Source organism: Balaenoptera physalus (genome assembly GCF_965194825.1).
Source record: "Balaenoptera physalus genome assembly, chromosome: 16".
NCBI lineage: Eukaryota > Metazoa > Chordata > Mammalia > Artiodactyla > Balaenopteridae > Balaenoptera > Balaenoptera physalus.
In genome coordinates, this window is record NC_138898.1 from 40341397 (window position 1) to 40365830 (window position 24434).

General features: G+C 40.6%; 1 long non-coding RNA gene across 1 annotated transcript in view; it reads right to left on the reverse strand.

Annotated features, from left to right (window-relative positions):
• Positions 1-11459, reverse strand: part of LOC309644506 — a 169881-nt gene extending 158422 nt beyond the window's left edge. Inside the window, exon 1 of the long non-coding RNA XR_014254461.1 lies at positions 11216-11459. This is a non-coding gene — a long non-coding RNA (uncharacterized lncRNA). The remainder of the gene's footprint in view (positions 1-11215) is intronic.
• Positions 11460-24434: the final 12975 nt, after the last annotated feature.

Below are 24434 nucleotides of genomic sequence, written 5' to 3' on the forward strand. Positions count from 1 at the left end.
GGAAATATACAGCCAGGCAATGACTGGATCTATGTCTATTAGGAAGAGGCCTTTAAATAGGGAGTTGAAAATACCACTTCATGAAGAATCGAAAAACCAACTTTTCTTTGTGATTTATTTGGTTTTCCTTCTTCAAGGGATACCTTATGGCTCTATTACTGTGAGGTATTTTCTATAGTTTTGCTTAATTTTAAACAGCCTTTCGACACTCAGTACAGCTTGAAAGCTGTGGTTTACATCCATACTCAAACGTCTTTCAAAAATAAATAAGCATATATATATACACACACACATATATATACACACATAGATGTAGTTATATACATCTATATAGATATAAAATAAAAAGTTATTGAGAAATCCAGCAAGTCACTGGGCTGAAATTTCAACTGTGTATGTAACATCTTATTTAGTTCTATTAGATACTATCATTATCCCATCTTACCAAGAAGGAAACTGAGGCTTAGATAAGTTTATCACCTTGTTCAAAGTTACGCAGATGGTAAGACTCAGAATTTGATTCAAAACCAGGCCCATGTGATTTTTGAACTAGGTTTCTTAACCACCACAATATAGTATATAACAAGTCCTAATATTTTTGCCCTAGATTTATACACATTCAAGTTTTTTAACAAATTGCCATTTTCCCCACCAATCTGGCAAAGCTGTCATTAGAAAGTTCTTGGTATTTACTGTGACAAATAAAATGTCACATTCATCTAGTTGTTGAGGTAGGACACCTCATTTAATCATCATAGCAATCCTGTCAGATGCGTAAAGTTTATTATTCCCACCAGGGATGAAACAACAGTGTCTCAGGGAGGTTAAACAATTTGCCGAAGAAGCCAAGACTGGTAGGCAACTCTGCAGAGACGCAGGAACAGGAATGGATACATAGAATCACAGGAAGGAAAATATTAAGGCTTCAAATCCAGATGGAGATGCTGAAAGTTCGGCAGGATCAGCAATCTTTGTGTCTTCCTTGCATCGTTGCTTCACTTAGTTTGTGAATTCACGATTCAGAGACTTGTCATTTTCCTTCCTTGTCTTCTGGTCTCAGACTTGGAGCTAACTCTTAACCCTACAGGCAGCAGCAGTACGAAAGGAGAACAATCACATAGCAGCTTGGTTGTCTTTTCTGTGTCTCACTCATATGACTTATTTCCTCTCCATCCTCAGGGCCACAGTTTTAAGTGCCTTTGCTGAGTCACTGTTTGAGAAGTTGCCCAGCTTTGCATTGTTCTTACATGTATATGAATGTTCAGGGACCATTGCCCCCTTCTTTCTGTATTTCAATGTAGGAATATGTATGTCTCTCAATGAAATCACCTTTTTTTCTTTTCGACTTTCTAATTCCACTGAGCAATTCTATACTGAGTCTTTGAATTAAGACAACTGGCTCCGCCTTTTTCCCACAGTATCGCATGGTATAAAACAGATTCTCTAATACTTGAGTTTATACTTGAGTTTATTACTGAACAGATGATTATTTTAAATGAATGACTGGTACTTCTTTACTTCTGCATGAGGCAAATGCCACAGAGGATTGTTTAAGCCTGCTGGGTTTGGCGAACAATCCCTGTTCCTGAGGGGTTAATGACCAGTTTCCTCAACTGACAAAAACTTAACATTTCACTTCATCATGGAGCACGTGAGGCAGAGGAGGGATTTCCCAGCCCCAGAATGAAGCTGTTTATACTGTTTATTATACTTGCTGCCCCTCCTTCCATCCAGGGGGAGAGGACTTTTTAAGAGTCCTGACAAAACTGCAGGTGTGTGAAGGCTCCTGCTAACAGCAGGGGTGGCCTTTATAGGGTTTCCTCGAGACTGCTTCAGATCACTTTTCAGTGTGTAAAACTGGATTTTCATTAATGGCACTAATGACAGGTTAATGGAGACAGGGTGGTGGCACACCCGATGCCACAGGCAGGGCAAGGGAGGTTGAAAACAGGCCAGCCTGAGCTCCTGGAAGATGAAATACCACGGGGTGGTGATGCTCTGCGTTTCTTCTCAAATACCTGGCAGGCTCAGGGCCGACTTGTCAAATGGGTCACCTTTGAGGCCAAACAGGAATAGATCCAGTTACAATTTTTCACACAAGGACAAAACAAGGAGGCAGAAAAAGCTCAGGGTTCAGACATTTGCAAGCTGCAGCTGGTTTCCGTGGCAGGAGGTTCTGAAGACTTATGAGCTGACACATTACCCTGGATGCCACCAAGCACTGACCTCTCTGCTCCTTCTCCTCCCCAGAGTGGGGTTCAAGGCTACCGATTGACACAAGGGCCACAGAGGACCATATCAAAGCAGCGGCCCCATCACAACTCGTCATTTTTAAAACACACACAATCTGCTTGAGCTGGAAATGCATAGGAGCAAATCTGAGTTTCTGGCCTTGTCTCCAGGGAGCTCAGGTGGTCGGTAGTTCCTGATTCTTACAGCAGTTCTTCGTGGTAGGTCAGCATAGTTTCTAAATAAATGGTGTGAGAGCAGAGGAAAGAGAGAAGCTGATGGAGATGGATTATTTTGACTTTCTTTTCATTGTCTAATCCATCAGCACAGGAAAATACTTTCTTTGAGCTATCCTCCCTGGCTTTGATCTTCTCAGTGGAATGCTGGGAGAAATTATGGCCTTTAAAGTGTGTCAGTGTAATTGTAATATTAAAAACTACAAAGAGGCTACATAACAAAGAGGCTAGTTCATCACAAAACTAGGAATATGACTCAAAAATCAGCTCTATAGGTACGGCAAAGGCAAGTCACCCACACCATCATGTTCTGGCTTCGCTGAAGCAGAAGTCAGCACCCAAGGAAAACCCTATTATTTATCATTCCAGTTCCTACTCAATGTCCAACTCAATATTGAAGTCAAGAAAAAAGATGTACAGGGAAGTTGAATAACTTGCCCAGCATCACACAGCACTTGGGACAGAGCCAGAGCTAGAAACTTGGTCTCTGAAATTTTCTATCCAGTTCTCTCTCTTCTGTTTCATATTGCCTCTTGGAAAATCCCCTTTGAATCATATTTTCTCCATGAGTTCTGTGGCCGCCACAATCTCTTAGTTGGGCTACTTGTGGCAGGGCCAGCCTTCCTGCTGGTCAGTAGCTGATGGTCCTGCCTCTATTGCATTTGAAATAGGTACATTCTCTCGGGTGTCATATTTGTCCCTTATGCAGGCTCAAAGCCAAAGTTGAGGTTTTGCTCCCTTTAATTTCTCCAGCTTGATAATTCCCCCAAGTTTTATATTGTGGCTCTATAATCAATGTAATTTTCTTATGTCCATATTTATCTCATCAAACTACCAAGAATTTTTGCGATTTATTTGTACATAGTGGCCATTTTTATGTTGGTACAAGGGACTGTGAATGTACTATGCTGAAATGATACAAATTATGAAGCAATAGGAGTTATTAATCCATGTCAGCATTCCTCTGTGTGTGTGTGTGTGTGTTCATCCAGATTTTGGGTTGACTGGTACAGAAGTGTGAACAGAAGATGGACCACTTAAAATATGCACATTTGTAAGATTTCTCTCTGTGTTACGTGAATACTTGATGTCTTTTACCAGTGTGTTGATATAAAGCTGCTTTGAATATTCTTGCTAAGCCTGGTGGAATTAGGTCATAATATAGAGGGAATGAATGTATCTTAAGGAGTCAGGATAAAATAGTTGAAAAACCAAAGACATAAGTTACTAATCTTTGAGGAGGGAGGAGAGGGCTTCAAAACTACCCTGGCTGCTACTTTGAGTTGAGGGGATTAAATAAGATAATAAGAATGTAAACACTTTGTAAACTATGACAGGTTATATATATCCATTACACATTAAATCACATTTGAAAAACAAATATGAATATTATATGTTGCTTTACCTTTGAATCAATTGGTTAGCCTCCCCATACTTGAGAGCCTGAACTCAAAATCAGCAAGAGAGTATAGATTTTCATAGTACACTGTATCAGTTAGCTATTGCCACAGTAGCGCTACATAACAACCACAAAATGTCAGCCGCATACATTTATTTCTACTTCTGTGGGGCTCATTTGATAAAAGCTGGGCTTGCTCATCCATCCACAGGCCAACTGGCTTACTCAGATATTTCCAGGTTGGCTCTGTTTCATGGTCTCTCATCTTCTTGGGACCAGCATGATAACCTGAGCATGTCTTTTTATTGTAATGGCAGGGGCTCAAGAGCAAGTGGAAACACACGCATGCTTTTTCAAACTTCTGTTTCTATCAAGTCAGCAAGTATCCCAAAGCAAATCACATGGCTGAGACTAATGTCAAGGGGTAGGGCAGGTCACCCTGTTCATGTGAGAGGGCCCTGCAAATTTGCATAGCAAAGAGCATAAATACAAGGAAGGATAGGGACTTCCATGGTGGCGCAGTGGTTGGGAGTCCGCCTGCCAATGCAGGGGACACCGGTTCGAGGCCTGCTCCAGGAGGATCCCACATGCCACGGAGCAACTAAGCCCGTGCACCACAACTACTGAGCCTGCACTCTAGACCCCGCGAGCTACAACTACTGAGCCCATGTGCCACAACTACTGAAGCCAGCGCACCCAGAGCCCATGCTCTGCAACAAGAGAAGCCACTGCAATGAGAAGCCCACGCACCAGAACAAAGAGTAGCCCCCGCTCGCCACAACTAGAGAAAGCCTGTGTGCAGCGACGAAGACCCAATGTAGCCAAAAATAAATAAATAAATTTATTTAAAAAAAATACAAGGAAGGATAAAGATTTGGACCAACTAATGCAATTTACCATATCTACATGCTATTGAAATCATTAGTAGAAGCAATGGATTAACTGAATCTTAACAACATAATATTTAGTGAAAAAGATTGGAAGAAGAGTGAGAAATATAATAACCCCACATATAAAAATTTTAAATGCATACACTCAAGCAGTAACACATTCAAATTGAAAAATAAACTCACTAAGCATACTAAAAGAGCCGTCTTTGTCCCCAAAGTGTGATGGAAGGAGGTATGGCACAGATAGAAGGAACTACATTTTAAAAATCATTGCTATATATACACTCTGACCACTAAAGACATGGTTGCAATCATGATTCACAGCTCGTTTATCAATTCTGATTTTAGACCAATAAAAGACATAGTCCGTGTTCAAAAACAGACTATTTTTCAATTGATTTTTCATTTTATTCATGGAAATCAATAACAAATTAGTTTATTTAGGGATGTTAGACTGTAAGATCATGTTGCCTATAAAATATTTATAAATTGGGTCCAGATTTTTTCTGTCTTTTAACTATTATACAGTGCTTCACAGATTGTAAATTATTTTCATATTTTTTAACTCATCTAATCCTCATAACAAATGCTGTGTGAATAGCAAGGTACATTAAGGACTCATAAACCAAGTCTGTGAGCTGCTAAGTGGTGCCTCAGGTGACACAACCTCTATTTCTCACGATTCTTATTAAAATGGCTCCTCAAAATCACCTGGCCATAAAAAATATACATACTTGGGTCCCACTACCAGAAATTCTAAGTCAGTAGAACTAGAGTAGACCCCAGACACCTGTTTTCACAAAACTTCCTTAAGGGATTTTGATGTACCCTGAAGGCAAGAACTCTTAACCGAGGTATGCTTTCTTGGCAAAGACATGGTTAATTTGCAAGAGATTGGACACATTTTGTCAGTCTTTTCCATTTTCTCTTTTCTATACCCTTTCAGTTGGCTAGGTGCTTCCAAGCCTAGGAATTATTATCTTCTTTTGCTAGTCCTCCCCATTTCTCTCTTGCACTAAAGTTTAGTTGATTTGTTTCTGCCCACTTGATTCCTAGAAGATTAAGCACAGTTATTTTCAAAGAGGAATAGGGCAGAGACATTGCTCTCTTGACTTTGAAAACAAAATAAATGACTCACAGCATTTCTAGTTACATATTACATTGAGCACTTTATACCTTTCAAAGTATGCTCAGGTTCTGCACTTTATTCACTTTGTGAACTTGAATTCACAAAGAGTTATGATATTTTGGTGACCTGGTAAGATAATTCAACTACTGGTCTAGAGAGCTAGGTTACAGCCTTCGTTTTGCCAATAGCCAGCTGGGTGACTTGGAATAAGTACAGTGAGGGGTTCATGACTTGGTCTTTCCATAAATAGCCACTAGTAGGTATACAGTCAGTTTTGCTCTAAGGCTTGTTTTGAAAACATGAATTTGTGTCAATGCAATGAACATATTATGTAAGCATTTGAGCATAATATATTTCAAATGCAGGACTTCATCCTTGAGAAACACTATGTGAACACAGAAAATTGCACCCAACTAAACCAAACTGTGTAGGAATACACAAAATGCACACAAGCATATACCTCAAATATCTACCCACTCCCTCAGTTCACCACATGTGCTGTAAGCCACACCCATCCACATCGAGGGTTACAACTTTCTGGTTTCAAAGAACTCTCCTTCCACTCTTCACAATAACTAATAAGCTGCAACCATTCCGACATCCCCACCCACAAGCAAACTTTAGATCACTTTCAAAGTAAAGCACCATATTCACTGTAGCATTTAAGAGACTGCAAATATTGCCATGGTAGCCAAGTTTTGGAGTGCTTCTGTGAGCTACAAGGGAGACCTGGGGCACTCAGCCCACCTGCCTGCATCCTTGCAGCATACCTCCTTTAGTTATTCATGCTTTAGGAATAAACCAAGGTGAAATCAACATTGAACTTAGTAAAGCCCTCCAATTGTACCCATTTTTGAAACAAGAACAGTCTCTGAGGGATAGCCTAGCACCACCTTCAAACTGTTTGGACTTTATTCTTTTTAAAATGAAAGAAGTGTGTTAGATGAGCTCCAAAACCTTTCCAGTTTGGGATCACAATGGGCTCCACTGTAGTCACGTGGGGCTTGGTATTAATATTGAAAATGCTGAGATTTAAAGTTTCTTTTGTTACCTGAGCTCTGTTAGGTAACAAAAGAAAAAAATAAACTTTATCCCAAGTTAGTGTTTAGTGACTCAGTCACATAGAACAAAGGTGGTAAATCTCCATAGTTAAATGGAGCTTAATGTTTGAAACATCCTCAGGGAATATGGAAAGAAACGAAAGAATAATTGCAAAGATTGATATATGTTGACTCTGATTATTAACTTTAGTTTCTGAAGACTGCTATAAAATTTGAAATTAAATTTCTATATTAATCCTCACTAGAAGCTCCAAGGGTTTTTTGGGTTTTTTGTTATTGAGTTGTATGAGTTCCTTGTATATTTCATCAGATTAACCCCTTAATAGATATATGGTTTGCAAATATTTTCTCGCATTCCATAGATTGCCTTTTCATTTTGCTTATGGTTTCTTTTTTTGAGCAGAAGTTTTTAGTTTGATGTAGTCCCACATGTTTGTTTGTTTTTGTTGCCTTTGCTTTTGCTGTCAAATCTAAAAAATTATTGCGAAGGCCAATGTCAAGGAATTCCCTATGTCTTCTTCTAGGATAGACTAACTCTTCTTAAGAGCCAAAAGACATGAACACGTTATTTCATCTTGAGTTCTTCATTAGCCTTCAACTATTCTTACCACCAACTTAACTGCAGTATCCTCCAATCATATGGATTATCTGTAATTTTGAGTATAGTATTTTCTGTCTATTTTATAGAAGCAACCTTTTGAGAAAGAGCTGGGTCCACTCCTTGAGGTAATCAAGGGTTATATGCCTTGTCATATTATACATAAGAGCTTTGTTGAATCCAGGCAAAGAGATACAGCAATGATCTTCTCAGACTTTGCAAAACACTATGGCAGACTTGAGAGCATTGCAGACACCAGACTTCAAGAACAGAGGGTTAGGCAGAAATCAGTGCTGCAAGAAAAACCAAGAAGCACTTTTCTGGAGTTCCATATTGCCACATAAGAGCAGTGACTCCATAGAGACTGTGCAAAATGGACAATGAGGAGGAGAGAACATTCCAATCTCAGGGCCGAAGGTAAAAGCTCAGCTGTGAGGCCACAGAGCAAACCTGGCAGTGTGGCCTGGCAGGGACATCTTTGGACAGCCATGCCCTGGAGGGGATGGGCTGAAAAGAAAAATGTCAGTAGGATCCAACATCTCTGCCTTTGGAGTTCTGGCATGATAACTACCAAAAAGTTCCACGAAACAAAAGGGGAGTACCTTTTCTCCAGGATTTGTTAAACAGGTGAGGTTTTGTCTGGGAACATTAAAAAAACAGCACAGTACAACACATAAAAGGTGACTTTTCTCTCCTTAGGCAAAAATTAATAGAAGGGATGTCTCAGATGTATGTAGAGAAATAGTTTAAGTAAAAATTGGTTTGGTTTGGCAATATTTTTGCATGCTTTGGTGAACATACTCCAAACATCTGCATGTTCAGAATGCCATGTGGCTTTAATTTCTTAGCAGGATCTTGAATAATCTTTAAGCCTGCGAACACAGGAAGTAATTTATAATGATATGGTATTTAGATCATGTTCATGCACTTAAGTGCTTTATTTTTATTAGTAAAGTGTGTTGGTAAAATAGTAAAAATTGTTGCATATTTGGACTTTTCTAGAGATTTTTATCTCTTTTATTTGATGTATCTCTTCTTACTGTTTATATAATTTAAAATATTCACAAATTGATGATAGCCAAGATCTTAATAAAGTAATTAAAACACAATGTGTAGAAGGCAGGCCCATAAGTCACATGGGGCCGCAGCTGTCTAAATTGAAGTATCTAATGGTTCAAATTTTCAAGAGTTAGATTTCCTTGGACATTTCCCACCCAGTGCAGTGCAACTGTCACCATGGCCATAGATATTTTCCTCATTTCTGTAAAATAATTAATTCACATGCAGTAAGAGAGTATAATCTATAGGAATTACCAATTTTATTATATCATTGAGCTCATAACTACTGCATAGTAATTCTCATAGCAATTTTCATAAGACTCTGACTACTGACACTCAAATTCTGTTTGAAATGTCATTCAGGAAAACTACCAATGGCAACCTGTCCATTAATCTTATCTCTCTGGACACCTACTTGGCTCTCTTTACTTCCTTCATTCATTTTGGTAGATATCAACTCATTTTTCAAATGAGAAAATAACTGAAGGACTCACTGACCATTAAAAATCATCAACAGTACAGGGAGAAATGAAATAGAACATCTTGAGTTCTGCTTCAGGGGATTCAAAAATTGCTCTTTTTTGGAAATGTGATCTTTCCATACTGGGCTTGTACTTCAGCCATGACATGAAGCCTCATTTTAGCACTGAATTGCATTCTCCAGGGTCCTGGGCCAGCTAGATCAGCTACACATTATTCTTGGTATTCAATTAATGCAGTGTCAATTTAACTAATCAAGGAAACTTACTCTATGGAATGTAAAAAAACAGAAGCAAACAACCATCAAATACACCTAACCTGGCAATCCTCCCTCATCTACTGTTATGGTAGTTGATTTATCTGAATAACTGAAATTGCCTCGGTTATCACACAATTTTGTTCTTATCTATTCCTCAACTGTCCAGCTTTATTGTGGAAGCAGTCTTTCCATTAAACAAATGAGTATTCTAAATATTATCCTAGATATTAGAATTACAAAGATGACTTAGGCTAAATCCCTCCTTCAAGAAGTTCAATTCAAAGAGAAAGATGTGCGAAGACTAAATGTCATTATCATATGGTAAGTAGATTAACAGAAGCAGGCACAGGGTGTTATGGGAGTCCAGAAGGGTGTAACATACTTTAGTAAGGGAAGTTACACATGGCTTCCTTAAAAACTGGAGCTTGAGTTAATTGTTAAAGGTTATATAGAATTGACTCCAGAAGAACAAAGGAAAAGGAGCAGGCCAGGCAAAATGAGAAAGGCATGGCATGGGACTGGGGAGGGGGATAATTATAAGTAGGTAATTTAAACCAGACCATAAAATTCAGGGCAAGGAGTGACAGCAGATAAAGCCAGAGAGATGATGACACCTTGTTTCTTGGTACAACTGGAAATGTAGTCATTATTTTTGGAGTTTTCTCCGACTCTCTAACCTGCCTGAAGAGCTCCTAACTCATACATTCTTTCCTAATTCCTTTACCAGAGTGAGTTGTAAGGTCTTTAGAGCTATAGGGCTCTTACAACAGGAGGTTTCTGGATCTTTCCTCCTGTTCCATAATGTCCTTTTTTTCTCCAGAAGAATGTGGTCTTTCCACCCCAGCCCGGGAGCATGGCTCTATTCAGGGAAAGCCCTCCTAATTCTACTACCTAAACCTAATCAAATTGTTCCTATTACTAACTGTTCCTGCAGTAATTGGCCCAACTGTACTCTGAATCCAGTAAGATGTGATTCCCAACTCTTAAAGATTCAATTGTGAAAAAATGTATATGTACATGACATACATCCCCACATCCCCACACATCTTCTCCCCATTTCTCCTGCTTACTGTTGGATATTGCACAGAAATTTAGTTGCAAAGACAGTCACTGGAGTGATTAATTTTGTGGAGAATTAGAAACAACCTGAGGAGAATGAATATATATATATATATATATATATATATATATACATATATATACAATAACAATAAACTCACATTTATAAACTCATTACAATAAACTCACATTTATAAACTTATAAATATAGGCTCATAAAGTCATATTTAATAAAAAGTTAAATAAAGTTTTCTAATAATGTATAAACATGAAAATTATCCATGATGTGTATTTTAGTCGAACAAGTTATACTACAAAACTGCTTCCTCCTAATTTTGCTTCTAGGAAGTTTCACACACACACACTCAAGTACACAGAGAGCCAACGACTAGAAGGTAGAAGACTGTATCTCCGATTTTTACATGGGTTGTCTGAATAGCTGTATTAATGATATTTTTATTTTCTTTTCTCTTTGTACTTTTCTTATATTTTACAACTTTTTAAGATGAATATACATTACATTTATTTGCTTTAATTTCTAAAAATATTGTAAACCTGCAGAAAACTCTAAGGAATAATCTAATTAACAGCCTGATAACTTTAGGGATGTGGCCTACATCAAGTGAATGACTTGGCCATAGGTTTCAGAAAAAACATCTTGGAATCCAAGATCTCTCACTTCAAGGCCAGTTTTCCCTTCCATACTCTGCTCCTTCCTTTTCTATCATAAACAGCTTATTCCTTTATCAAACTTTGTCTTCCTCTTTGTCCTCTTAGTTAAGCTCTATGTAGAAAAAGTAATTGCTTTAAATTCACCTTCTCCTCATAGATGAGTATCTCCATGCATTTTAATGGCAGGACAATTAGTTCAAGTCTCCTGTTATTCTTAAGCCAAAGTTCCAAAGTGCTGCAGAGATTTACCTAGAATTTAGATGTTAGAACAGAATAGATGAACTATAAATAAATCAATATATAAATAAAATTATTTTAGGCTTTTGTAAAATGTTACTGGGTTTATAAGAGTGGCATCAATCCAAATAAAATGGAAGGCACTTAAAAATGTTCAATTTGCCCCACTTCAAAAGGCATGGTGTACTAATATCATTAATTGAAATAACAGATTTAATAACTACAGTGATTTTTTTTTTGCCATTCAACATTTAGGCCAATAACAATTCAGTTTGGCTTTACATTGGAGACCAATACATTCTTGGATCATTTACTTAAAACTAAGCTCCTTTGGGCTATGAACTTTGGAACTTAATGAGTGACATTGAGTCTTGGAAATACATCGGCAGACGAGAGGAGATCTGCCACAGAAGGTAGTCAGAGCTGGGATCTTGTTTTTCTTTCAACTCGGGTAGATGGAAGCCTCCAGTCTCAGTGTTCTTTGTTTGAAGACTTTGTTTCTGCCTGCCAGTGCCCAATCTTGACACCATTTCAGCCACTCTCTTAGCTGGGGGCCAGCTCTTTCCTTTCTCAGTACTTTCTCTGTTCTAACATTGCTTCCTTGAATCACTTTGTCCCTCTGTATTCCCCGACTCTCTGAACTTCAGGACTGTAAGGAATGGAGATCATCTATCCAAAGTTCCCCAGTGTAGTCCCACTTGAGCCCCCTTTAATAAATACGCATGGTGTTCCATTTTTTGACCTGGAAATTCTGCCAGGATGCACCACCTCCCTTTAGGAAGGTTGATTCTTCTGACTACTACTGGAATTCAGGCATTTTTTTCTTTATACCTACATGTTTTTTCTAACCTATCTCAGAAATTCTGATATACACCCTCCCTCCAAAATGGTATGCTACCAATGCTGATTGAGAATCATTAATATGAGGTTGGCCAAAATGTTTGTCTGGGTTTTTCCATAATATATTATGGACGAACTTTTTGGCCAACCCCATATAATACAATTCTCTAATTTTACAGATTTAAAAAAAAATGACCCAAAGTTAGTAATTTGCCCAAGATTAAATCATTACTTATGAAAGGTACAGAGCTAGAACCTGGTTTTTTTTTTTTTAATTCCCACACTGGACTTCTGAAACAGAACTGAATCCAGAATTCAGGCCTCTTTGCTTCTAATTCAATTTCTCCATACATCCCTTGAATATTGCCTCCAACTTTTACATCCTAATCACCCCCAAAACTGCCATCCCACTAATAAGACCATCAAATAGGGACTACGGAAGTCAACTAGTCCCTGCAATGCGTTTACAAATAGGGATGACAAAATAACTGAATATGAAATTCACCCATGTCTGGATGACATTACATGATCATCCTCTATTTACTTAGCACCTGCTGTGTCTGATTCACCTGTAGTTAGAGGCCATTAAGATCAGCACCTGTTTACTAAACACCTCTTGTGTTGGGCTAGTTCCTGGAAATACAGGAGTTAGCTTAAAAGTATTATTTGAAAAAGGTTTTCCAACCTCTACTGATTTCTTTTTCATATTATGACAAAGAAAGTAAGGCCGTTTTTTCCCTCTCTGCCTTCCGAGTTCCTGTACCACTGGTGGAGGCGGCAGTCTAGCATAGGTCAAGCAGTGAATTAGCAGTTTTGGTTTATTTTCAGCTCTGGTCTGTCTCCTTATCCATAAAACAAAGGAGTTAAGGCAACTGATCACAAAGGTCCTTATGAACCCTAACGTTCTATGATGCTCTTTAATCCAAATTCAACAAGGTCATAGCCCTTTTTGGAATTAATCATCTGGTAAAATGTTGTCAGGAAGCCAATATGTTAGGAAAACAATATGCCTTTTGATCTAAGCTCTTGCCATTTTTCCAAACTAAGTCCCTATTAACCATGATTATAAAATGACTCATTAAACTATTTGTTTGTATTGAGAGTCAATACAGAACACCCACATAGATAGTAAATCTTTCACTACAGTGTGAAGAGCATGTAGCATTGGTGTGACATAAGTAATATAGCTCTTTCTAGAGGTGACTCCACTTTATCCTGACTCTTCTCATTTAGGCAAAGTTTACCAAAGGAATGTCTCATAGCCAAGCCCATTCTGCAGATGAATACAATGAGAAACTTGTACCCAGTCTCCCATGAAAGCTAAGGATTCTAGTTGACACAGCTCTCTAAATAGTACCATAACCTTCCATCACCTCCACACTACCCAGCTCATTATCACTAACACAAGACGATGTATTGAGTGAAGACTATGATCCACATGGTCATCCAGAGTTTCTTTTCAAAACAAGTATTTCACATCATGTCAATAATCTTCATAGTATTGAAGAGAGGTAAAAAATCTTGGCATCCATAAGTGAAAAATATGGTCACTAACTGTGGCAGGCAACCTTTAAGATAGCCGCCAATGATTCTTGCCTCCCGGTATGCATACTCTCGTGTAGTCCACTCCCCTTGTGTGTGGGCTGGACTCCTTGACTTCTAATGAAAAGAATACAGTAGAGTGATGGTATGTCAGTTCCAAAATGAGGTTACAAAAGGGCTGTGGCTTCTGCCCCCTCATGTCCCTTTCTCTCTCTCTCTCTCTCCTTCTCTCTCTCTCTCCCTCCTTCTCTCTCTCTCCCTTTTTCCGTCTTGAAGCCCTTGTTCTTCGAGAAGCAGGCTGTCATTTTGTGAGTGATGCGATGGAAAAGGCGATGTGTCAAGGAGCTGATAGCTCCAGCAACAGCTAGCAAGGACCTCTGCCCTGCCAAAAGCTATGTGAGTGATCCCAGAGGCAGATTCTCCCCAAGTTGAGTCTGGTGTTGAAGGCAGCCTCAGAGAGCACCTTCACTGTAGCCTGTGACGGACTCCGAGCCAGAGGCACCCAGCTAAGTTGCATCTGGATTTCTGACCCATTTAAGCTGTGAAATAATACATATTTTTAGGATGCTAATTTGGGGGTAATTTGTTATGCAGCAACAGATAACTAAATCTCCCCCGAAGTCATCAGTGTGACCACACAATTTTACTAGGAGTGTCTTGGTCTAAGCGTCCTCTTGATCTAAGAGGAACTCCTACTTCCTGCTTTCATACTTGCCATCTTCTTTTTGGCAACAATGGAGCTTTGTGAATGGTTCACAGCTTTCCCAGTGTACCTCTTCCATAGAAACACCCTGGCACCATCTGCCAGCAGGGAGCTAGCCAGCTCAGTGTCAGCTATGGTAACAGAAATCTCATCTCAAGTATTTTCACTTCCTCAAACTCATGTTCAAGCAGAGCTTCTGAAATTCCTTTTTGGCAAGTGTTTCTCCTACTGCTTCTTTAGTCAAATAATCTCATTTTCAAACCCTTTGCCCTGGTATATGCCATGCTGTGCCAGCTGCCCAGCTTGCTTCTCTGGAGCCAGTGCCCGCTTAATAGCTAAAATATTTGCCTTGTTCCTTTAGTTTGTCCCTGGCTTCTCACACGGTATCCACATTTAAAAAAAAAAAAAATACAGCTTATTTCGCCACTGGTCAGCATTTCAAGAACAAAGAAATACCACTTTCCTTGTAAAAATTTCACAGAAGAAAAGGAAAATGATAAAATGATTTTTGGGGAATGCAAAGGCACACAGACCCAGGAGAGGCAAACTCTACTTGCTCAGGGCATGGTCAAAAAAAAAAAAAAAAGAGAGAGAGAGAGAATTAGGGCTCTGGAAGAATCTAAAGAAACATTTGAGCATTTTATCAGGATGATGAGTTGGAGCTCAACTATCTAAACTACTGAAATAGTCTGCTAGAAAGAAGAGCTTGTATTACAGTGTCCAATAAGCCACTGTATTCACTTATATATTTATAAATGACTTACACTTATCTATTCCTGTGTGTGGACAGGTACAAGCATCAAAAGTTTTTAAGAGCAGAGTTCAAGTGTGACAAGAAGACTGAGGGTTTGGACTCAGAAGAGCAGGGGAAAACAACCTCTCAGCACTGAAGATGTGACTTTAATGATGAAAAATTACAGGGGGAGGGGGTTGGAGAATTGCCTTGCTCATTCACCTGATTTTACCTAACCTGGGCTAATGTTGACTCAAAGCTGTTTACATTCCATATTCCATATTGTTTGAATAAAAAAACATGTTTTCCATCTTCTTCAACTGACTCTGGCCTATACTTCAGAACACATTAGAGCCATGGCAGGATTCAAGCTATGAGAGCAGCACACACGGCATCGTTACTGGTGTGGCGATCTGACCTTGACAGTAGTTACGTTACTAAGAAGCAGAACTAGACCTGATGGGAAAAATTCAGGTTCACCCCCCACAGGCACTGACTGGTTAATGCAGCTTTCCGCATATCTGGACTTGTCTGCATCTTAAGACAGAGATAGTCGTGGGAGAGAATCAGGAACTCAGACAAATGAAATTATATTGGATGAACCTACCATCTCTAAAATTAGTATAAATTTATATAAACCTTCCAGTCTCTCTCCAGAATCCTGATGATGGACTACAAGAAATCAGATAATTTGTTCTTGTCCATTCTGCCCTCATTTGTCAGTTTGAGGAGTGGCCGTGGGAAGGAGTGTATGACTGAAGACTGGCCCCCACGGCCATGCTAGGCAAGTGGCCCTGAGCAAATTTAGTAGGAAAAGAAATAAGTCAAGTCATAAGAGAGTTATAGATTCTGCTTTTCTTACTATCAATCCTTTTTCTGGTATATTACAGGTTTCTTAGGAAGGGCAACATTTTATAATCCTCTTCCAAATAAAATTTGATGTAAATGATTAGTTTAAATAGAATCAGCCTGATAAAGCAGAGAGGGCCCTGAACTATGACTCTGGGGAACGGAGGGGTCTGTCAGCTGTGCTCCTCGAAACGTGCTACCCTGAGTTTCTGAACATCAATGTTAAGATATAAAAGGTGAAAACCTTAAATAATGTATGTCTGTAGCACAAAGTGTTGGCATGAAGATTAATATCAAAAGTGCTTGGAAAGCCAAGAAGATATTCAATTGTATGATCACATTATTATTATTGTTTTGTTTTTATTGTTGTTTGAAAAATGATCATTTCCCATGATGTGAGATAATGATACACCTCATTATTAACGTTCGGAAGTGAACTACATGAGTAACGACGGGACAAGGGTGTGTTGGTGCTTCTAATTCTTACCTGTTTTGGCGATTTCTCATTTAGTTCTATTTTCAGAGTCAGTCTGATTTACATCCAGGCAAATCCTGGATATAAATCAGGGGCTCAGAAAGGCTCTTGCAACACTCCACTCTCACAAGTATTCTGTTCCTTTTTCTTGATGCCTAACAGAAATCCCCAGCAATGTCCTTCATTCCCCAGTAAGCACTGGGTTTCAAAAGCTATTGCCTCTGGGTGAGATCATGCAATGACTTAAGTCCACTAGAAGTCGGGAAGGACTGATGGCTACTGCTTCTTGAGAGGGAGCATTGGTGGTGGGTGGGGAAAGAACAGGACACCAGGGGCCTGGTGGGTCACCTGTGTGGGAAGGTGAGGACTTAGGCTGATGGGAAACTTGTGGCTAATTTACCCAAGAATGTCATGCTTTCGTAAAACCAGAATTTGACACCAAACCTTCTCTTAGAGGTACTAATATGTTTCCATTTCAAGGTTTAACAGAGCAAAGAAGACACATTCCAAATATGTTATATTCAGTTTTGTGGCTATAAAGCAAATTTGACCCAGAAGGCTTATAACTAAGAATCTGATTATGCAGAATTTTTCAGCAAATCCTGAAGGACCATGAAAGTAAATAGTAAATTCAGGGAGGTAAAATTAGGCCAGTAAAAATAAACTTTTTTTCAATTGGCTCAGTAGTTAAGAATCCAGATTCCAGAAGATCAGAGGTTCAGAAGATCTGCACTTGTAACCACAAATTGGATTCTAGTGGAAGATGAACCATTTTTGCAAAATTTTTGTCCTGCACGGAGCCCCAGGAGTTAATGGTAGTGGGAAAGACAATGGGGGTTTGAGATGAATCCTCCCCCAACGAGAGGCAAGAATTTAGAGGCAGGATTGTAACGAACTTCCTCTCTGTCAAACCCTGCATGATGGAAAATTTTGAGTGAAGATATGAACAAAGGCAGTGGAACTGAGATAATCCCTTTCTACCTGTGAAAGCACATCTGTGCCTGTCAGTTTGGGATGGTTGCCCAGGCTGCAACTGTGGGGATGCAGCCACGGGAGGATTAGTTCTGAGTTGCCAGGCAGACCAGATAATTCCCTCTTTAACAGCTTGAGGCCCAGAAGTCACATTTCCTATTGGACGCAAAGCTCTCCAGGGTGGAACCAAACCTTTGGTCTCCCAGGAGGTCTCGGCTTCTCTCTCCACAGTCCATGTCCTTGAACATTACCAGCTTTTACTGTGTGGGGAAGATCTCGGTTGTGAGTGTGCCCCACAGCATAGCCTGCTGGAGAGGAAGAGGCTCATCTTTCAAGTCCTTCTGCCACTCCCTTTGAAACACGGCTGGTTTGAAAGGGCCTGAGGATTTTCCTGGCTGTGACTTCAAAGCATAGATGAATGCTTGATGTAGAGCTCCAAAGCCTACATGTCTTATTTTATTGTTATAAAATAAGGGCAAGTCAGCCATGTGTTTCTAAACATCCTGTGACAGCAAACTCACCGGCCTGAGGATGTAACAGGAGGTTACGCCTGCACAGGAGGTGAGGGTGTGGGGTGGGCTTTGCCCCAGGGCCCCAAGCCCAATTGGGGTGGATTCAATCCCACTGAGGAAGTGCTTCCAGGGAACCTGAGGGGCAGCAACATTTCCTCGTTTCTGGTGGGCGGTGCATTTGTTTAGTAGGAAAGGGTTGCTGGCAGCATGACTGTTTACCATGTCGACACATTCTGAGAATGTAAGACAAACTTGCAATTCAGAGGGTTCAGGGGAAGCCGCAAGGAGCTGGGGAAAGGGGTCAATATTACCCTTAAAGGAACCAAGGGCTCAGGCTTTCATCGGTCCACCAGGCGGTCAGATAGCAGGGTGGAACTCGAGGGTGATATGTCTGCAGGTCTGATCCCCAGAATGAGCTAACTTGGTGCATTTGTTAAAAGTGAAAACAGAAATTGCTGCTTTATTTTCTATGTTTTCTTCAAAGATGAAGTGCAACAGGTAAGTACAAGGTAATGAGCAGCAGAAAAGAAAAAGGGCAAACAGAAGTAACAGAACAGAAAGTAGAGAAAAAGATAAAATAGTGAGAAAATGAGCAAAGAGTGGACTTGGTTTAAGTTCCCTAGAGGAATGGCTTAGAGCAGGGCATCAGGTGCAGTTGATATTTTGATGCCAGACTCCCAGGAGAAGGGAAGTGAGGGAAGCAGGAAGGCGGGGGGATTGGGCTGAGATTGAGTCCAGCCTCAGCCTGATTCCCCGGGGAGCACTGCAGCACGAACTGAACCACAGAATTGAGGCAGGTGGACCAGCTCTTTATACTCCAGTTTCAGTCAGTCATAAGCTGAGCTTACTGGAGGGAGGAGGGGCAAAGAGGTCACAACCTTCAGGCTGATGATTCCTGCTGAGGGCAGTTCTTTGGGGATGGGCAGCTGGGAGCCCTCAGAAGCCAACACTCCCAGCAGCTGGCCGATGGGTACACAAGCCAGGAAAGCATATCTGGGAGGACACCAACAGCAGCCTCTCCTGGGGCCTAATGGAGGGACACGCAAAGATTATTCTCATTGCCAGGAAGAGCCTATTCATTTCTCATTCTTTTACTAATCCGTGTGTGAGATGGATTCATGTGGGCTAGAGTAATGGGTTCCAAAACATGGGTCCCTTGGAAGATTGTATCTGAATTTCCCAAAGAGCTTTTTAAAAAATACAGATGCCCAAGACCTGCTGTCAGATATTGTGATTCAGGACATCTGGGATGGGATTTGGCAGTCTGCATTAAAAAAATTCCCCTTCCCTGTAACCTAGTAATTCTACCTCTACGTATATACCCAGAGAAAATGTTCCACATGTACACAAGGAGGCAGGCTCAAGGAAGCTTGTTAAGGCACTGCTTGTGATAGTGAGAAGTAAAAACACCCAGAGGTCCACCAATGGGGAAAGAGAGAAATGAATTATGATGCAATCATTCTATAGACTACTATACATCAGTTAATATGAATGAAGTATATAGCAATGTAGATCCACACTGATATAGAAAACCTAAAGTGGAATGAAAAAAGCATGATGCAGTACAATGAGCAATACAGTGTATGTAGATAAAATTTTAAAATATATACACAAAAATTATGTATTCTTCACATATATATGTATATATGTAAAAATGTTTCCACTATATCTACACTAATGCATTTAAGTTTTAAAAATACCTTAAAAAGAGACTATAACAAAATGCAAATAATCATCACCTGAAATGTGATCTTATCATATATGGTTTTCTTGAACATTTTTTCTAACATAGGACAGTCCTTTTCTCCATCACTCTTCTCTCCTAAACTTGCTTTGTCATATGTGTGTGTGTGTGTGTGTGTGTGTGTGTATACATGTATATAAAGTATATCAGCTGTCTATATTCTTCCATCTCCTCCACTAGTATATCAGCTCCTGGATGGCTGGAATTTTGCTTCTTTTATTGCTGTCTAGAATTGAGTCTGTCACATAGCAGCTTCTCAGTAAATGTTTGCTTAACCATTTGAGTAGCTAAATGAATTATCAATTCTGGTGGTGGAAACTCAGTTACTTTACATTATTCTCAAGGATTTTATTTCACTTCATTTCATTTATTTTTTTGGCCACACCACGTGGCATGCAGGATCTTACTTCCCCAACCAGGGACGGAACCCATGCCCCCTGCAGTGGAAGCGCAGGGTCTTAACAACTGGACTGCCAGGGAAGTCCTGATTTTCTGTAATTTTAAAAGTTCTCCTTCACCCCCACACCAACTTCCTGGAAAAGTTCCTCAGGCAAATCGCATGCTTTGTGATTATCAGCAAGTTTTGAGGACCACAGGTCTGTGGCAGAGGACATACTGCAGAATTCAATCTGACCTAAAGTTTAGCCTCAAGAGAACTATGTTAAACCAGTTGATTAGTTGAGTTTTAAATTTATCCCTTCATAATTAAACAGCTTCAGCTAAAAAGCAAATCAAGCAAATTAAAACACTCTTTCTCTCTCTCTCTCTCACACACACACACACACACACACACACACACACACCAAGAGTTGAGTCAGCTTGGGCCTTATCTTAACACTCTCAAATTGAATGAGCAGATGCAGACCCTCTTCTATCCCAAGTTCTAAAGCTAATCTTCTCAGTAAGTGGATCCAGCAGTGGATTGAAAGCGATTCTCATCGAGCCAGAGATGGCAGTGGATTGAAATGTTTACCACTGAGCCATTTAGAATGGATTATTTAAAAGGGAAAAAAGCATTCTACAGAGTCTACATGTATTGGAAGGACTTATGGAGCAGTGAAGGAACACAAAATCACAACAACAACAAAAACCAATTTATGCAGAACACTTTAAAAAAGAAATTGCTCTGCTCAATGTTATGTGGCAGCCTGGATGGGAGAGGAGTTAGGGGGAGAATGGATACATGTATATGTATGGCTGGGTCTCTTTGCTGTGCACCTGAAACTGTCAAAACATTGTTAATCGGCTATACTCCAATATAAGATAAAAAGTTTTAAAAAAAAAAGAAATTGCTGGTGAAACTTATGAGATTTCCCACAGTACACGGCAGAGATGATTCTGGGTTCATAACTTGCTGGAGACAAAATTCAAGAAGTCTGAATGTGACCACTCCTCCAACTACTACTCTTCCTTTTTCACTTAAAAGAAAACTTTTCATATACAGGTCTTGCCAATTTCCACAGCACAATTAAATGTGTCAATTTAACTAACCCAACAGAAAATCAGATACTTGTATGCAATTAATGATAGGCTCTTTGCTTATTCGTCTTGATGTGTAGGGGAGAAACCAGTTACGGTCCAGTCCTAAATTTGAGGGATATTTCCATTAAACATTTTTTTAAATGAAAAACAAAGTTAGAAATCCCAGCTATTCAAAAACAGCATTGGGCAGAGTCAAGATGGCGGCATTGGAAGACACAGAGTATCTGTCTCCCCACAACTAGGGTGCCTGCCAAACGCTGGTGGGGGACCTTGATGCCCAAGGAGATGGGAGTAACCCCCAAGTGACCTCGTAGGACGTGGGGGGGACTGAGGAGGGAGGAGAAATGGAGGCCAGACAGGACAGGAGCCCATGAGGGTTGGCTGAGAGGAGGGAGGGGTTTCCACACCTGGAGGAACCCTCGGGGGCTCAGATCGGTGGGGAGTGTACCTAGCATTTCCCCTGCCCTATGGGCCGGGGAAGCCTACCCAGCTCTCAGGCTGGGTCCTATGCCCTTAGAGGCCCACTCCAGGCCACATTGGTCCTGGGGATGTAGGAGGGAGGCCAGGGGAGAACAGGAGAGGTAGGCGGGAGGGGCCCTCCAGGACCAGAGGAGCAGGAGAGGAACGGAGGGCGTTTGCAGGCTTCCTGGGCTCCCAGGCCAGGTCCCCGGCCCTCAGAGACCAGAGGTATGCTTGGGCCCTTTCTGTTGTGTTAAACCTAAGCCCCACCCCCCACACCCCCAGGGCCTTTTCCAGCCCTGTGGGTCCTAAGCATAGGCCACGCCCACCACCTAAACCCCACCCCTGCCTAAGCCCCCCCCTAAACACACAGCCAAGGCCTTTTCTGCCTTTTCTTTTCTCTCTGCTTTTTTACTATTGCGGTTCTGTTTTATCTTCCGGTTGTTATCTCATCTATATTTTAATATTTATATTCTTTCTAAAATATCTGTTAGTTTTCTAGTCTAATTTTAGTTTTTACTCTTTGTTATTGGTCTGCTCCTTTTCTTCTTTTTTTTTGCCACGCTGCATGGCTTACGGGATCTTGGTTCATGAGCCAGGGGTTGGGCCAAAGCTCCTGCAGTGGGAGCGCCAAGTCCGAACCACTGGACTAACAGAGAACTGCAGACTCCAAGGAATATTTATCGAAGTGAGGTCTCTGGAAGGTCCTCATCTCGGCACCAAGACCCAGCTCTACCCAACAGCCTACAAACTCCAGTGCTGGAAGCCTCAGACCAAACAGCCAGTAAGACAGGAACACAATCCCACCCATCAAAAAAAAAAAAAAATGAGATGGCAAAAAAATATGTCACAGATGAAGGAGCAAGGTAAAAACCTACAAGACCCAATAAATGAAGAGGAAATAGGCAATCAACCTGAAAAAGAATTCAGAATAATGACAGTAAAGATGATCCAGAATCTTGGAAATAGAATGGAGACATGGATTGAGAAAATGCAAGAAATGTTTAACAAAGATCTAGAAGAACTAAAGAACAAACAGAGATGAACAACACAATAACTGAAATGAAAAATACACTAGAAGGAATCAATAACAGAAAAACGGAAGCAGAAGAATGAATAAGTGAGCTGGAAGACAGAATGATAGAAATAACTGCAGAGGAGCAGAATAAAGAAAAAAGAATGAAAAGGATAGAAGACAATCTCAGAGAACGCTGGGACAACACTAAAAGCACCAACATTTGAATTATAGGGGTCCCAGAAGAAGAAGAGAAAAAGAAAGGGTCTGAGAAAATATTTGAAGAGATTATAGTGGAAAACTTCCCTAACATGGGAAAGGAAATAGTCACCCAAGTCCAGGAAACACAGAGATTCCCATACAGGATAAACCCTAGGAGAAACATACCAAGACACATATTAATTAAACTATCAAAAATTAAATTCAAAGAAAAAATATTAAAAGCAGCAAGGGAAAAGCAAAAAATAACATACAAAGAAATCGCCATAAGGTTATCAGCTGATTTTTTAGCAGAAACTCTGCAGGCCAGAAGGGACTGTCAGGATATATATACTTAAACTGCTGAAAGAGAAAAACCGACAACCAAGATTACTCTACCCAGCAAGGATCTCATTCAGATTTGATGGAGAAATCAAAAGCTTTTCAGACAAGCAAAAGCTAAGAGAATTCAGCACCACCAAACCAGCTTTACAACAAATGCTAAAGAAACTTCTATAGGCGGGAAACACAAGAGAAGAAAAAGACTCACAAAAACAAACCCAAAACAATTAAGAAACTGGTAACAGGAAAATACACATCGATAATAACCTTGAATGTAAATGCATTAAATGCCCCCAACCAAAAGCCACAGACTGGCTGAATGGATACAAAAACAAGACCCAGAGGCAAAGTCGGCCCTGAACCAAGATGGCGGAGTAGGAGGACATGCTCTCACTCCCTCTTGTGAGAACACCAGAATCACAACTAGCTGCTGGAAAATCATCGACAGGAAGACACTGGAACTCACCAAAAAAGATACCCCACATCCAAAGACAAAGGAGAAGCCACAATGAGATGGTAGGAGGGGCTCAATCACAGTAAAATCAAATCCCATAACTGCTGGGTGGGTGATTCACAGACTGGAGAACACTTATACCACAGAAGTCCAGCCACTGGAGTGAAGGTTCTGAGCCCCACGTCAGGCTTCCCAACCTGGGGGTCCAGCAATGGGAGGAGGAATTCGTAGAGAATCAGACATTGAAAGCTAGTGGGATTTGATTGTAGGACTTCAACAGGACTGGAGGAAAAAGAGACTCCACTCTTGGAGGGCACACACACAGTAGTGTGTGCATCGGGACCCAGGGGAAGGAGCAGTGACCCCAGGGGAGACTGAACCAGACCTACCTGCTAGTGTTGGAGGGTCTCCTGCAGAGGCGGAGTGTGGCTGTGGCTCATCACGTGGACAAAGACACTGGCAGCAGAAGTTCTGGGAAGTACTCCTTGGCGTGAGCCCTCCCAGAGTCTGCCATTAGCCCCACCAAAGAGCCCAGGTAGCCTCCAGTGTTGGGTTGCCTCAGGCCAAACAACCAACAAGGAGGGAACCCAGCCCCACCAGTCAGCAGTCAAGCAGATTAAAGTTTTACTGAGCTCTGCCCACCAAAGCAACAGTCAGCTGTACCTACCACCAGTCCTTCCTATCAGCAAACTTGCACAAGCATCTTAGATAGCCTCATCTACCAGAGGGCAGACAGCAGAAGCAAGAAGAACTACAATCCTGCAGCCTGTTGGAACAAAAACCACATTCACAGAAAGATACACAAG